Here is an 18,471-nt window from a genome sequence, read left to right as displayed (position 1 = left end):
ACATGCATACATTCTTCCTGTCCAGCAGGACCTACTGTTGATACATTTTAGCAAAAGTAACTTTACAAATATATTTTTAACTCAAATATCTTTACAAATCAGAGTGACAGTCAAATAACATAACATTCTTTACAAAACTCCAGCTATCTATGCTGGCATATGTACACATGTACTGCCCTACTCTCCCTGGCACAGATGACACTACTTCATAACATCACAGTAACAACTGAAGATAAGTTTGATTTTCATATCCAGTATGCCATCCAAACAATTACACCAAAAAATTGGGCTTCTATACAGGGCAAAATCATATGTGACTGAGCATGCCCATAAAACCATGGCACCTACCTATCTACTACCCTCCCTAATGTAAGCTGCTCCATCTTCACCAAACTACAAGCTTTACAATTGATGAAGGTAGAACAATGCCACGGGAAGATAGATGAGTTTTCAGCAAACCTATCTAACAGAACTCATCACTGTGTTGTACTCAAACAAATTAACTGGTGTGAGATGCCTGTTCTTCACCTTACTCAGTTAAATGTTGCACCAACCCCAGAAATGTTAATCACTAATCACACGTCTTCAGTGGTATATGTCACTAAGGGATCTCAGATTTAAAGCTCAAAATCTTACTGCCACCCCAAAAGCAAAAAAACTCCCAAGGAGAAGCACTATACCCAATTTACATATCTAAACTCAGGAAAAGCCTATTACCCAGTCTTAGATTATTAACCTAACAAACTTCAAAACAGAACTTACCTATTTTTACAAAAGTCATTGAATTTATCACTATTCACACCCTTCTAGCTAGTCTCATGTCCCCTCCTTTACAAGTATTTTTCGTAACTTCCTATCTTTGTTATACATCAGACAACTCACCTTTGTTGATAGATGCTTTAAAATTACTAAACCTGTTGTGGTCAGGTTGTGCGTCAGGCCTGGCAAGTCGGTGCGTAAAAATCTACTGCCAATCATTAGCGGGCCGGAGTTCCGCTGTGGCGACCCCTAACCGGGAAAAGCCGAAAGATACAACAAATCATTAGACTTGTTTTTACTTTTACTCAAATAACTTGTAATATGTTGTTTGATGTTATTATTAATACTGTTAATGTTCTTTTCTATCTACAAAACCAGATTTATATGTGTATTACCTTGCATAAAATGAATTCTATGTGGAGCTTCCCTCCCCTCCGCGACTGTTGCTCATCAAACTTTCCTGGTTAACAAATATAAAAAAATACATAGTGGCAAAGTTTTCTTTGATGCTTTCAGTTATTTGTCAAGTTTGTAATTGAGATTCTACAGTTTTGATAGCAGCATCTTTATTATAAATGGTTAATTTGGGTTATTCATAGACATTTCATGGAAGCAGGCCTATAGCCTTCTTGATAGACAGTCCTTTGAATACCAGATGCCTTTGGCACAAGCAAATTCCCCTGTAGTCAGGCATCTTAAATGTTTATTATTGATGTCTCATATGGCATTCAAAGTTATTCTACCAGAAGGGGGTTTAATGATGCAATTGGAAGGTGCCATAGAAAGCCACTGCAAAACTGCCTCCTTTTGGAGAAACTGCATTACTTGGAATGAGTGCCCTCTGCTTTGATTTCTGACTCTCCCATAAAAAGAAGCACATTTGTTCATCAGTTGAAACATTTGGAAGATTACTAGGACTTATGAAACACAAGATGAGGTTCAGGCTAAAACTTGCTACCTTGATGGTCACCAAGCCATAAGTCCAGATTTAGAGGGCTGCTTCTATAACACCTGAGGTTGTTTGTCTCCAGGTCCTCAACATTTCTTGGGACTGGGAGCAGAGATGTGCCTACTCCCCATTTTGACTTCACTTCTGCCTATAAGGTGTACTCCAGTCCAGCAAGAGGTTGGTTTGCATAAGATGTCAACTGTTGTAAAAATATTATGCGGAAATTAGATTCTGAAAAGACGGGTGGCCACTGTGGTACAGCGGTTAGCATTGCCACCTCACAGCAAGAGGTTCTCCAGTTCGAGCCTCAGCTGGGGTGCCTTCTGTGTGGAGTCTGCATGTCCTCCCTGTGGTCGCATGGGTGTGCTCCGGTTTCCTCCCAAAAACATGCTGTAGGTGGATTGGACACTCTAAATTGACCCTAGATGTGAGTGCATGCATGCGTGTGTGCCTTCTGTGGAAGGTTGGGTGCCAGGCTGGCAACTCGACACTGTAAAACTCCACTGCCAATCAAGAGCAGACATGGATCCGCTGTGGTGACCCCTAACCGGGAAAAGCCGAAAGAAGAAGAAGATTTTGACAAGACATGCAATACCTCTCAGCTTTATCTCATTATGAGGACTGTTACTCATTTTGAGTCTTAAAAAGGCCATGTTCCTTTTTCTACATTGAAAGGATCTGAGACATTCATAGTTAGGAATTTTTTTAACAAATATTCACAGTAAATAATATTGAAATTATATTAATTCATCAAAACAACTTTTTGTAAGTATGAGTGTAAGATTAGATATGATGGTACTTTACCGTAGTTAGCTGGAAACACTGTATGCCATGAGACTGAGAAATGAAAGTCTTAATTACCCAAGCTCATGCTTCAATAGGTGTCAGTCTCTCCCTTATCAACCAAGTCTTAAGTGCACTGTTCAGCATGAATTCTCCAAACACTGTAGTTCATTTAATAAGGTTTTATTAGATGTTCACAATATCCAAAATACTGTCTCCATTAACAGTTCTGATAAACCATTCAAGTTGCTGTACATCATTCTGATTGTCTTGAACAACGTAAACTGACATAGTCTCTAGATGACCTGTTTTCTGTACTCATGCTCTAGACATCTTCTCTGAAGTAACAGGTCAAATTAACTTACTAACCTTAACTGCCCTGATAATCTGAACACAGCATATTATATTTCTTTTAGTCTTGTAAATTTACCTTATTTACTGTTTCTAACCTTGGTCTTAGGCTTTGTCTGTGCTTTATTAAAGAACATTCTGTCTGCTTATCTTTTCCTTTTTAATAAACAGTTTTCCATGCTTGGCCAACAAGATCAACATTCAGTGAAAGATTCCTTTTGTTTCTGCTTTACTAAAATGTATGCATAAATGAAACACCATTTTAGGCTTATTTTATTCTTTAGCCTGCCAGCTGTACTGTACAATGAAAAGCCCTGATCTAGCAATGAGTTATAAACCTCACTATGACCTTCCTATTTGAAGTTGTTAGTAAGTATTCCACCCTTTGTGTATTTGTTCTATATTGAGAGAGGTAGTACTCAATGTCTTGGAGGCAAAAGGTTGAGAGCTATGAGATTAGTGTCAGTCTTATGTAATGCTGTTGTAAATATGCTGACACCTTAATATTTGATAGACAGATGCCTGTTCAACTATACACTGCTATCCTATTGTTGGCCTACCTAGTATCAGTTGGCCTACCTAATAGCAGTTAACTAGGTGGCTGCACCATGGATGCCTTAACAGTGTTTGTAGCCTTCCACCAGTCTTATCCCTGGATGTAGGGGTGGTATCCATCACTCATTATGACATAGGAACTGACTTAGTTCAGTCAAGAAGAGATCTGCAATCCAGTTTTTAATCTAGCCCTATATCTGTCTTGTCAGGTCTCTGCATATTTGTTAAACATCTTCTCCATTCCCCCTTGAGGTTTGACTTTACACAGAGGTCCATCCTCCAACACCTACCATGATGCCACAGCTATGCTAGTCTAAACGTTGGCAGATTATTCCACTTCTGGCTCTGCAATAATAAAGAAAAAAAAAATTGAACTGCAACAAAATGATGATCAATTTTCTGAAGAGATTAATAACCGAACAAATAAAACCACCATTAATAACTAGAAACTTGGTGGCTAGCTGCATTTAGCTTTCTTTATTAGATACATGCAACAAAGTCATGTAAATGTGTTTTAGAAGCACTACATTAGCACAAGCACCCCACAACACTATAATGGAGTTTGAGTGTAGTTGGCTTTCTATTGGGGACGTGCACTCATAATCACTTAGCACCTTTACATGCTACTTCAAATAAGTATATTGGGTATGCTAAGGAGTGCACCAGCAACCTTTATAAAGTATAACAGCCAATCTTACAACTAGATTTATGCTGTTTACGAGACAATGAATCATCTGCACTAAAATAATCTAATACTAACTAGCTTCTGTGGGGAGGGGGAAATATCAGCCTACAGTATTCTCTTTGCAGCCACCAGAAACACAACAGTATACCTGTTTTTAATCAGAATTTTATTTTCCATTTATTTTCAAGCATTTTCTTAAGTATAACTTCCTTACATAATTGTGAAATAAACATTAAAACAAACAACTGCCTCTACAAATATAAAATATTAACACTTACACCCAGGTTTGAGAAAAATTAAAAAACGAATGAGTGAAGGTCAAATTCCTTACATTAGAAGATCGGTTCATAAAGAAAATAACTTTAAAATTGAATAACAATATTTGTTGAAGTAAATGAAATCAGCTATCTTTAAAAAGATGATGGATTAAATAACTGTAGAAATTAAAAAAAAGAAACCTGATACAGAAGCAGCTTAACGTATCCATTCTTCATTTGTCTTGGATATCTCATTGTCTCTGACTTTAGGTTTAAACATATGTTTATTTAAAGCAAAAGCACATCTTATTGTAGTTACTCTGTAATGCATTTTCTAGGTTCTGCAATCAACAGGTGACCATCCAGATCTGCAGGATGTGAAATGCAACCCAGTGCTCAGAACACTGACTGGCTAGCTGCATACGTAATTTTATGAGCCATCTGGTCATTTAGCCTGATGAATTCAGGTGGGGAGGGTATGATCTGCAACATAAAGTAATTAGTTTCAAGACAGTAAATGGAAGAGCTGAGAATGAGACAGAAAAAAATGTGTCCACCTCAAGCTTTTACTTCAAACCGAAGCTCTGGCTCTGATCACGTGACTCACACCTCAGTCTTACTGCTAACTTAAAGAGATAGTACTGATGCAATTAGTATGTGACATCCACTTTTATAGAAGACAAGAATACTGAGCACATTAATAATTATACAAGTTATATACAATACAAGTATATACAACGTGACTATAGCTAAGTGAGCCACATGTCTTGCATTGAACTAACATGCTATTTCAAATAACCCTGTTATAATCTATTTATGGTCATTACCTGAGGGGATTTTTAACTGATCTATCCCAACAAATATAATGATTACCTGCATTTGACTGTCATCACTCAGACTAGCAGTTTTAATCTCTGTGGACTGAACTGACTGAAATGTATCTAGCACAGATTTCAAATTAATCTCTTAACAGTTTCAGTAACCGAAGTCATTATTTTTGGACAAGCCTTCGCTATGACTGCTGGCAAGTCATGAATGTCACATCAGAAGGAGGTTTACTTTAAACTGTTTCTGTCAATTGTTGATAACTACCTATGATTCCTTCTGCATGGTTGGATATCATATCCTCAGATAACAGAAGACCTTGGTTTAGTATGATGAACAACAGCAGTAGCTTGCATCTGTGATTTATGACCCACATTTTGATCCTAAACAATTCTCACCCTGTCTCTATTTGTTTCAGACTTAAAGATTCTTGGCTGTTTTGTGATAAAACTCCTTTTGATTTACTGCCTTCTCTGCAGTAGGGTCAATGCTGGTTGTATGCTTTTTGATACAGAGAAAGAAAATATTGCAGGAGGCTTGGTCACTGGCCTTCTTCCCTTTTAGCAGTTGTGCTGGTGAAGGTTACACAACATGTAAAGGTATATTTCTATATTCTAACAGAAACAAATTGTAGTCAGTCTGATCAGAGTAGTAAAATTTCTTCAGAATGTTTTCTCTGCTTAGATAATTTTTCCTGCTTGACCATTCAGTTATGGATATTTGGAACCAGACGTTATGTGGTCATATTTCCATTCCTTGTCAAAAGGCTTAAATTCCTGACAATCAAATTGTGGGCAATTGTTAGATGTCACTTGATTTGCTATACTGTGTCTGAAGAAGACAGATTTCAACACTGCTACTTAAACAACTTCCAGTTGTTTGATTAGTAATTAACATACAAAAGCAGTTGAGTTTGTTATATTGGAACACATTAGCACATATCATTAATGGTAGTAGTAAAAGAAACTCATGTGGAATCAACTCTCCTTTTTAGCTTTGATTCCTGAGCAAGCCAGACAGTCCAGATTCATGAATCATCCACTTGATTTGCAGCAAACACATTAAGCTAACATACTGCATTCATGCTCTTTCCTATGCATTTGCACCTACTGAGATTCATGCATCTTCAGTAACATCAGATTACCCAGCTAAGCAGGAATAATCCATTTATCACATTTAAACAATATTCATTGGATGCATGACAGTTCATTTCTGAAGATGGCTTGAAGAAAGAATGGACTTCAGTCCATCTGGTCTTAGTGACGTAATAACATCACAAAGTTGTTGATTTTCTAAGTCATCTCTGGTAGGAACTTTTAATTCTTAAAGCTTATCAGCAATCATTGGTAGATGAGTTATCATCCATAACATTTTCAAGTCTTCCTGTAGCAGATCCTCTTACATTCTGAGATAAATGCTCTACTAAAGTATCGGTGATGTGCATTATGTTTCCTGACTTGTATCACACTTGAAGTTGCTCTGTTTAACTGTGTACGCATGTCTGTGTAATGCTGTATAATATGTGTACTTAGCTGCTCTTGAATTGCATAGTATTATAGCCCTGTGTAAGTATACTAGTTTAATACTGTGTGCTTAGCTGCTCTTGAATTGCATAGTATTTATGCCTGTCTGTTTATTCTTCTAACTGAAGCTCCTCTTACTGTGTAATTGCCTCTCCTACTATTCTCGCTTTCCCACCACCCCAGTACTAATCTAACCAATTTAATACACTTGAATCTTCCATTCTTATTTTTCCCCTTCAATTAACCTCTCCTTTCCCATTATTGTCTTTTTACTAGGTACAAGCTCCTTGTATTTCACCTTGTTAACTGCCCTCTCTACTTTATTGCATTGCCTTCTCTAAGACCCAGAGATCTACAACATATATTGCACCTGCACCCAAAATCATTGGTCAGACTGGATTAATACATCTGCCTGCCCTCCTGCCTCAGTAAATAATGTATGCTTTTTTCCCCAACTGTAAATTGTGTAATTCCTAAACGGCATCCTGCACACCACCAGAACTCACTAATACCTTCCACCCATACATTCTTCTCTCTTCTTGCTTAATCCCTCTAGCTAATTTGTCACCAAGCCTGTACACTAAGTAAGCTTTAATGCCCTACCTATCTTTTATCCAACAGTTACTCTGCCCCCCCCTCTTCCCTACCCACTATGTCTGACCTTTCTTTATTTACCTTAAGGCCTGACCTTCCATTGCTCTTTCTAGCAGTATCTATATTGCTGCTACCTTCCTTTACTGAGACTTCATTCCCCTACTTTAACTCCCTATTACACAGCAGAGACTAAACCTCACTTCCACATTCTCTCCTTTTCAAACTCCCTGCTCTCGACATCTCTTCACTCTGCTTCATTTTTGTTTTATCTCCTTCTTTTCCTCTAAAGTTTTAAAAACTTGCTTATAAAGCCGCTTGCCTTGATTGCTCTGCATACACTAAATGTTTTTTTTTTTTTTTTTTTTGCAAGCAGCTTTGACCAGGGATATATCTATATCTATATCTATAGCTATATCTAATTTATAGCTATCTATGTGTATATCCAAACCAAAGGGTAAAAAGGTCATACAGACAAATTATTCAGTCAAAACTGCAATTAAGACCCAGCCAAGATAGAGTCTTCAGTGTGTAATACCTTAGACCTCCTGAAGTGGAGGTCCATGGAATATATGCAAATGACCCCCTTAAGAACATACGAGTGTTTCAGCTATGTGAATTCTGAATGCCAATTACTTTTTACTTATGTATTTATGGGTAAATTCAGGCCATTAAAGCTAAATTCCATTAGCTGTAAGCATGCATGTTTTGGCTTTTTTCTGCTCGTAGGTTCATAGGTTCATAAGTAGATACTAGGCTATCTGCCCTAGGGCATTTATAAGCCTAGCCAGAGTGTATTTGGCTTCCGCCTCCCTATTAGATTAGCTTACTGTGCCTCTGTAAAGTAGGTCACAGAAGGTACCCTTTTAAGATTAGTTTACTGTGCCTCTGTCTAGCAGGGACACTGGGGAGATCCCAGGGGTGAATTTGCGGTTTCCCATCCATGCATCCAAATTTCGCTTGAAGAGGGTCAGCGAGGGGCTATGTCTAACATGAATTGGGATTCTATTCCAGAGTGAGGGGAGCCTCTGGGAAATGAATCTGTCCCTCCAGCATGTCCTATTTATTTTTGTGCTGAGGTTTAGGTCCCTGGAGCGTGTAGCTCTAAGGGACTTGGATTTTTTGAGGTGGAGCATGTCCATTAATTCTGGGTTTGGCATGGCTTTGTACGTCAGGCATAGATCGCCTCTGAGTAGGCGGTAAACAACTGAGTAGAGCTGGAGTTTCTTTAGTCGAGCTGCATAGGACATCTGTTTGTAGCCCATGATCCTCTTGGTGAGGTACTTTTGGAGTCTCTCCAGTTGCTGCAAGTGTAGGGTAAGGTACATCCCAAAAGGGGCATTGTATTCAATTATGGGCCTGATGAGTGATGAGTAGAGGGGCACAATGACATCTCTTGATCTAGATGTGAACCCTTTTGTGATAAGGTGGACTATATAGAAGGTCTTTCTAACCACTTTGGCAACGTGATTATCAAAGGAGAGATTACTATTTACATTGGTCCCCAAATCTCTAATTACTTCTTCCGTGCTTAATGGATTACCACCTATGTGGTCATTTGTGGGCACCTTGTGTTTCCCAAAGGGGATGACTATGCACTTTTTAGCATTTAGCTTGAGGCCGTGGCTCTGGCACCAAGCATCCGTCTCTGTGAGACCCTTTTGGAGGATGCTTGTGTCAGCTGCAGATTCGATTATGGCCCCCAGTTTGCAGTCATCTGTGAACTTTGTCAGCCATAATCCCCCTGTGTTAGCCTGAACCTCAGAGAAGTATATACTGAACAAGAGAGGTCCCAGAACTGAGCCTTGTGGGACGTTACTTGTAACTGGTTTGGATTCGGACATGGCACCTGCGATTCTGCCCATGTGGGTTCTATCTCTGAGCCAGTTTGCAACCCATCTTGTGATATAGAGGTTGATATTTAAGCTGGTAAGCTTATTTATGATACCCGAGTGGGGTATTGTGTCGAAGGCTTTTGCGAGGTCCAGGTGGGCTGTGTGGACTACCTTGCCCTCATCTATGGCTTTGATAACTGTTTCAAAGAAATCAACTAGGTTTATGAGGCAAGATCTGCCCTTAACAAAGCTAAATTGGGTAGGGTCCAGTGTCTGGAGCCTCCCAATGTCTTTGTTTATGAGTTCCATGATAATACGCTCCATAGCTTTACAGACCAGACTAGTCAGGCTTATGGGGCGATAGTTTCCGGGGTCCGTTGTGGCACCACCTTTGTGGAATGGGACCACTGTAGCTGTACGCCATTCTTTGGGTACATATCCTGTAGTAAGGCTAAGTTTGAACAGTGACTTAATGTGAGGGTTCAGTTCTTCTTGGAGCTCATGTAAGACACAGCCTGGGACACCATCCGGTCCCATAGATGCTGTGTTTTTTGCTTTGGAGAGGGCAGCTTTCACCTGTGCATCTGTGATGTCAGGGAGGTTACATTCAGTTGGGATAGGCATTTGCTCCTTTGGGGGGGAAGGGGAGGAGAAGTTTGCACTGAATCTGTCTGCCAGGATGTTGGCTATGTCTGTAGGTTCAGTATATTTTGTACCGTTATGCAACAATTCAGAGCATATCTGGGAGTTTCCGCCCATGTTCCTGACATAACTAAAGAAGGCCTTGTGATTATCTTTAGTGTCTAGGGCAATTTTTCTTTCGAAACTGGCCTTTGATGATTTTATGAGGGATCAAAGTTTCTTGCTAATACTGATCAGAGATGCCTTCCCTTTTTGGGATTTTGCTCTGTTGTGTAGTAGCTTCCTCCTTCTGTTGTATAGCTTATTTATGGCCGGGGTCCACCAGACTGGTTTCCTGTTTTTGGAGGAGTGAGTTTTGGTTTTATTTGGGATAGCACGATCCATGCATTCCTGCAGGTGCTCATAGAATGCATTTGTAAAGGATTCTGTGGATTGGGCTGTATTATCCTCTGGCCCAGGGGCTTTGAAGGATTAAACCTCAGTCTTGAGAAGTGCAAAGTTGGCTTTTGAGAAATTTTTTACAGTGATTTCTTTGGCTGGGGGTGGGGACGGGATATGGATGTCCAGGGAAATTTGTTTATGGTCTGAACTTACCAATGATGGGTTTACCTCTGATGTGGAACATAGAGTCCCCATGTTGGTGATGACCAGGTTCAATATGTTGTTCCCTCTTGTGGGAGTGGTGACCAGTTGTTCCATTGCGTTAGAGTTTATAAATTCAAGGAACCGTTGGGCAAGGGTGTTTTGGTTTGAGTAGTTTTCCCAGTCAATGTTTGGGTAGTTGAAGTCACCCAATAACATAGTGTTTGGAGAGACCTTCATATTCTCCAGTGTTCTCAGGAATGCCAAGTGGGGTTCCTGTAATAGGGAGGGTGTTCTGTAGCAGGCTACAAACTGAAAGGCAGTTTTGCCCGCTGTTAGTTGCACATGGATGGTTTCCGATGCTTCGTACAGTGCCACTAACCTGGAGGTGTAGGTATCTTTGATGAATATAGATACTCCACCTCCTTTTGTGCTTCGGTCCGAGTTTTGGGGCCGAAACGCATGGTATGAGTTATAACCTGGTAGTGCTGGGGTGCTCTCAGGAGCCTTGAACCAGGTTTCTGTTACTGCACAGACATCGATTTTCTCCATACTGAGGACAGCCTCAAGTGCGTGCATATTGAGGTTTAGACTTCTGCCATTGAGTAGCATTACCTTTAGTTTTTTTATCCTTGGGTTGTCTATGGAGGTGGGTTTGTCCTTTGAGCCTTGCCTAAAAAAGGCACTTTGGGGGTGGCAAGAGCCTTGGCCAGTATACGAAAGCCTAAGGGTGACAGGTGCAAGCTGTCCCTAGCGAAGCAACGTGGCTTGTCGAGCATGTCATCCCAGGCTGACAGACACTGGATCCCCTTTGATTGACACCAATACTTTAGCCAATTGTTGAAACTGATCATTTTGTCTTTATACTGTGGCATCATTCTTGGTGAGGGCAAGATGCTACTCAAGGTCAGGGTCATACCAGCCTGGGCTACATGGTCAGAGAGCTCCTCTATGTCTCTTTTCATGTAGTCCAGGGAGGTATGTCTCAGGTCATTCACACCAGCATGGACAATGACGGAGTCATACTTGTACTTGCTTTGGAGTGACTTGAGTGCTTGCATTATGTGGTGGATCCTGGCACCCGACAGGCAGCTTCCAGTGACCTTCTCCTTGTTCAGTCTGGTGAGTGGGACGTCAGTGTGCCGGACAATAGAGTCCCCTATAACAAGTGTATTTGGTGTGTTGTTTGGCCTTAAGGGCTGTGGTTGTGAGGCACACTGATTTTGTGAGATATGTGATTCATGGGTATTGTTGAGGGGTGGCTGTTGCTTGGATATCTGCTTAAAAGGTCTTTGCTGTTTAGGCAGATTTTTATTTAGAGCTTCCGAGTATGTCTTTGTGTGTTTATGTGTTGGGTATGCAGATGCAATAGGTCTGTGTGAGACTGGATTTGTGGTGTGGGTGGTTACCTTTTCCTCCTGACTGACTGTGCCAGTCTTGGGTTGAGACAGATCTGCCTCCAGTTTGGCTGTGTAACTGCATCTCTCACATGTATTAGAGTTTGTTGGAAGGAGGAGAGGGTTGTCTGTGTACATGAGGCAATTGTAACATTGCCTCAGAATTCCCAGATTCGCCAACTGGACTGAGAGTAGCCTTGAAACTGACCCTTGGACATACCAGATTAGTATAGGGAACTGTTTTTTTTTACTGATCAGATGATTAGGAAAGGGAACTGATTTTTCACTTGATCAGGAAGGACCAGTCGGGAGTCTAATACTTATGAGAAGTCAAGGAGGGTGTACTGCTTTAGTTAGTTAGTGTTTCTTTATAAGAGCTGAGCAAGTGCAGAGCTTTAGAAAGAGAATAGAGTGATTACTTTGAGAGTTTGAACAGTTCTAAGGGAAAAAGTGAAGAGCAGACTTTCTGGAGCCTGGAATAGTTTAAACCTGTTTAGGCGGTGCTGCCCGACGCTGTTCAGTGCGCAAAACAGCGCAAAAAGAGAGTGGTAGGGTTTTAAGAGAGAGAGATCAAGGAGTTCAGAATTGACCCAAAATGGCCAATAAAACTACAGCTTCTAGGTAGTAACCACTCCTGTAGGGACAGGCAGGCTGTTTAGTGTTAACCACTCCCACTGGTGAACACAGAGACTTTGTTGTAGTTTAAAGGTAGTAGAGATACACAAGCAGCAAAATAATCACAACAGTGCAATAAATGACCCCGCACTTGACTGCTAGGCCAAAATCAGGTAAAATGCAGTTTTTAGAGAAAAAAAATATTTTAAATTAAGTGCAACACAGGAAATGCAGTAAACAAGCTCTAGATGTGTCCCAAGTACTGTTACTGTTACAGATATAAACTTTAGCAAACCGGAAAATGCCAAAAAGTAGGCGGCAAAGCAATAAAACTTAACAAAAAATCAGAAGAAAATACTTAAAATCACAAAAGTGGCTCCTTTTCTTCTCTCAGCGTTTTCTCCCCTTGGTAGGTGCTTCAGCAACAACTAGCAAGCCTGAAACGATGCCAAAACCACGAGGCAGTCTGGTTTTAAGAGAGACAGATCAAGGAGTTTAGAATTGACCCAAAATGGCCAATAAAACTACAGCTTCTAGGTAGTAACCACTCTTCCAGGGACAGGCAGGCTGTTCAGTGTTAACCACTCCCACTGGTGAACACAGAGACTTCCCTTTAACCCAAGCAAGCACTGGCCTTCTAGAAACTTCCAAACAGTTCAGAACAGCAAATCTGTAACTGAACTTTCTTAACTTTCAGAAAGTGGGAAAAAAGCAAGATTTTTTTGTTTTTTTTCTTTTTATTATAGTTTAAAGGTAGCAGAGATACACAAGCAGCAAAATAATCACAGCAGTGCAATAAATGACCCCACACTTGAGTGCTAGGCCAAAATCAGGTAAAATGCAGTTTTTAGAGAAAAAAAAACTATTTTAAATTATGTGCAACACAGGAAATGCAGTAAACAGCTCGAGATGTGTTCCAAGTACTGTTACTGTTACAGATATAAACTTTAGCAAACCAGAAAATGCCAAAAATTAGGCAGCAAAGCAGTAAAACGTAACAAAAAAATCAGAAGAAAATACTTAAAATCACAAAAGTGGCTCATTTTCTTCTCTGTGGAGATAATATAGCATAAATGGATTGTTTGGTTATATGTTACTAACACAGAGCTTAAAAATCAAACTTGACATCCATAAACATTAGGGTGCCTGCAAAGTATCCCAAATAGTATGCAAACCAAAGGGTGAAAAGGTCACACAGACAAACCAGTCAGTAAAGCTGCAGGAAAGACTCAACCAAGATAGAGTCTTCGATGTATAATATGTTATATCTCCTGTAGTGTAGGCCATGGGACATATATAAACAATCCCTTAAGGAAATACCAATGCTTCAGCTATGTGGATTCTGAATGCCCATGACTTTTACTTTTTAAGTCTTTATAAGTCCATTCAGGCCAATAAAGCCAAACCCCACTATCTGAAAAGATGTGTATTTTGGCCTTTTTTTTAACTTTCTTAATATACAGCATATGTGGATTGTCCAGCTATACTTTAAAAACATACAACTTAAAATCAAGCCTGATGTCTATAAACATTAGGACACCTGAAAAATATCTCTAACATCCAAACCAAATGGTAAAAAGTCACATAGGCAAACCATTCAGTAACAACTGCAAGAAAGACAGAGCCAACATAGAGTCTTCAGTGAGTAATACCATTTTTGTTTCCACATCAGATTACATAACTTCTTTTTCCCCCACAGTAGAAGAAAGGTAACTAAACAGTAAAATGTTTTTCCACATTCGCACTCCCACATACAGCAGAAAAGTTTCTCACTTGAATATTACTGACTGCTTTCTCTGAAGAGACTTGTAATTGTAATTATGGATATTTTATTCATGATGCTAACCTTGTGTGACTTAATTATATGCAAACAAATAAGTCCTTCCTGAAAAACTACAAAACAATCACATTTTATATTTCACCTGCAAGCATTTGTACATGTCTTTTTCATTTAAACTCACTTTTTTATTCATAGTGGGAGGTCACAGGGTTAAACACGTTTTCTTGACACATGAAACTCATATTATTGGAGAGCTCAGACAGTTTAAGTTTAGTTTTACAAATGTGTAAACATTATGAAATTTAAAAAAAAATGGAAGAAAACCTATCAGATTTAAATCAGTTTTCTACCTTGCCACCATAGTCAACACATGGTAGTAGACAATTTTGTATTAACAATTTTCCATTAGTAGATGACAGACAAACATTAAAGAAGCAACAAAGCCAAGTGTCATGTATGCGTTCAGCTTCTAATAGAGTAATCAGGTGTTATGTTCCTGCTTTGTAACACCTTAGACTAGAATGTTGCCTATATGGAGCCAACAATCCATTTTAGCCCCTCAATCATTTTTGCTACAGATCAGTGGAACATCTTTGGTGCTGATGAAATCTCAAAGTGTAGTCTGAAAAATATATGTCTGCCTAAGAGCATATTGAGTGTACATACTTTGGAACTAGATTCAGACAGTTTAATATACCAAACTCTTGGTTTTAATCATGTACTGAAGTATAAGGCATTAGACTAATTAACAATCACTTCTATAATCAGTAAAATATAATATTCTCATCTTGATCCATTTTATATAGTTTTGTGGATTAATAGAAATTCTGACCTTGTTCTGTTTAGTCCCACCTAAGTATTTAGAAAAAGCTCCAGTGCTCACAATAAGGACTGTGGTAAAAAGGGTCTGTTTCTGAGATGTGGCATTTTTCCATTCAGATACACATTAGCCACAAAAAGGAAAGAGCTCAGCATCAGCTAATTTGTATGTTTCTGAACTGCAGTTATCTACTGTGATTACTAATCAGTACTTTTCTGTAGAGGTTAACATTTGCAGCCCATACATCACATTGGCTCAGGCACCCCTTCTATTCACTCACACACACACACACACACACACACACACACACACACACACACACACACACACACACACACACACACACACACACACAGATACACACTCAAACACACACACACACACATTCAAACACAAACTCACACACACACATGTATAATATAGATGCTATATATATATATATATATATATATATATATATATATATATACACACACACACACACACATGCACACACACACACACACACACACACACACACACACACACACACACACACACACACACACACACACACACACACACCACATACTTCTCACCTGTCCCTGAGTTATTAAACATCCCCAATGTCTTTTCATATTTATTTGCCCCTTCCCTTGTAAATTACAGATCCTTACAATCAATCAGTTATGTCAGACATTACATTCGCAGTCTTGCTACTGTTTGTAGACTGCATATTGATGCTATAACTGTTGCTCTATTAACTTTCTAAGTGAATACTGGTAATAGTTTAAATAATCTCTCTAGTGTCATCTAGTGTTCCTCCTGACTTTGTACTGAAGCCCCCCAACTGTCCCTTGTGACTCACATACTGTTGCAAGCACTGGATCATGCTAGACATTAAAGCATTATATAGATTATGTGAAAAACAACTACACTAATGGATTAGTTAGTATAAGGGATTAATGCTTCTGCTTTATTTGTAAAGAGTACAAGGCTTGAAGTTTCCCCATCTCACTTTACATAATCTTCTTAAAACACGTCAGTTCTGTTTTCACAAATCCCTGGTGTCTGGTGGTGACACAGATGACTGATATCCTCTGTCTGAAGTGGGAAGGCACATAGTGTGTATCTTTTGTAGTCCCTTAATGGGATGCTAAGAAAAGTATCTCTGGTGTCTTATGTGTCCCCATATGTTTTGTGCTGCAAAACTTTTTTTCTTAAATGCCTTTAAGCATACTGTGTAGCATGCCTGGTGGATAGTGTTTTCCCAACACTAAGTGCCATTAAGGTATGAGATGAAAGAGTCATTCTTGGTGTCTAGGGGTTCCCCCATCCCATTCCTTTCAACCTCTTAGTGCAAGAAATCTGGACAAAGTCCCAAAAATAGGGCTAAATTTAAAAATTGCTTTTATAGAAAGTTGCTAGAGTAACAGGGTTTGTTTTAACATACATTTTCTAAAAGAATTGAAGTTTGAAATTCAAATGTATGTCATTATTTAGTGATTTCAGTCCTCTGATCATCCCAGTAATTTGCCAGAAAACCACAAATTTTATGAGGAACATACCAAAAATGTGAGCAAAAAATCTGAACATTCTGCGAAAATCTGGACAGTTTGAGAGGTATGCCCAATTCATATTATATTTATGTGCCAATAAGACAAGAGATGAGTTATCCCTGGTTTCTAGTGGTTTTCCCAGTTCACATTATTTTAAATGCTTTAAAGCACAAGATGAAAGAGTTATCCCTGATGGCTAGTGTTCCCCTGACCAAACGTTGCTGGATTTTATGTTAGTCTAGAGGAATGTGGCGATATGACAGGCCCCCCAACACACACACACACACACACACACACACACACACACACACACACACACACACACACACACACACACACACGCACGTACATACATTCATGTATTTAGACATACACACACATACAAAGCCACCCTACATGATTGCACTCAGACACACTCACTCATTCAGCCATATACACACACAGACCCATACACTTATGCAATCCCCTTAACTAAACTCCCTACTTCTGTCTCCCAGGCAGACACACATTCACACATGCAAGCCCCCACACACACACACACACCATTACCTGTCTAATAAAACCTTTGTCACTTACCTCTGCCATGATCCATGATGGGTGAACACCTTAACTCATTCAATCCTCAACAGCAGGAGATTAATTAACATCTTTGCTTTCTGAGGTCTTGTAACCCAGGAAACTGCTTGCTTCCTTAAAGCTTTTCTCCAAAATCCTGTACTGAAAACATACTTTATTAGATTTATAATATCTGATAAATTACGTGAATTACAAAAAGGTAAAATATGATAGCTCTTTGGTAGATAATGGGCTATATACTGACGTTAGTACCAAAGGTATATCTGTGGATGCTTATTTTATATTGCAGATTTATGAAAGAAAAACCGCACTTTGTTTGCTAAAATACTAGCATTATGGTCAAACAAAGGATTAGATCTATGTAAGTGCACATGACAAATCCAAGATATTAGCAAGAGAATGGTTCACCTGCTCAAAAGCTTTCAAATGATGTCTGCCAAGAGGAGGTTGTATACTGTGGCTTTGTGATATTGCCAAATCTATGGAAACTATGCACATAATATTTTCAGAATATTTCAGATCAATATTAATATATAAAACATTTGTGTGAGATGGCAAGTATCATGTATGCCTTAATATTTTATATAAGATGGCATCATTTGCTCACCTGTAGGTCACAAGTATAAGGTGCACCTTCTTTTCACTTGAAGTCACACAGCTTTTATGAAATTAATGCAGTTATGAAAATTTAGGTAACAGTCAGAAATGCTCTACTGAAAAAGCATTTATATCTCAGAATGTCTTCAAATTAATGTAAGTGTATTTCTAACATCCATTGGTTGATTTCACCATCCCCAGCAAGGCAGTATCATATTCTGTTTTGTATTATTAATGTAAACCTAGAAGTATGTCAGATTTTTCATACCTAGGTTCATAGGTTCATAGGTAGGTACTAGGCTATTTGCCCAAAGGCATTTATAAGCCTAGCCAGAATGTGTTGGCTTTCGCCACCCCCTTAGATTACTTCTCTGTGCCTCTGTCCAGCAGAGCCACTAAAGTGATCCCCGGAGTAAACTTTCTGTTTCCCATCCACTCATCAAGGTTTCTCTTGAAGAACAAAATGATGTATCCAAAGGCTCAACAGGAACAAAAAAATTCAAAATGACTTAAATAAAACTCTGTTTTAATGAAAAGATAAAAAATTCCACATCAAGCACTTCGCCTGGAGGCATACCAGGCTTTTTCAAGATGAACCATGATTAAAAACTCAAGGCTTAAGTACTTTCTAGCCCAAATCATGTGACTAGAATAGCAACTAATAAAATATGCAAATCAGATGTTAAAGTGCCAACAGCAATTCATTCATTCAATGAAATTATACAATGTCTAATAACCCACAAAATTGTACTAAATAATGTAAAAACATGTGTCTAAATTACAACTCGTAATAAAGCATGTATGACTGTTT

Source organism: Protopterus annectens, chromosome 3.part0 (assembly GCF_019279795.1).
Source record: "Protopterus annectens isolate FY-2018-M chromosome 3.part0, PAN1.0, whole genome shotgun sequence".
NCBI classification, from domain to species: domain Eukaryota; kingdom Metazoa; phylum Chordata; order Ceratodontiformes; family Protopteridae; genus Protopterus; species Protopterus annectens.
This window is presented reverse-complemented; position numbering follows the sequence as displayed.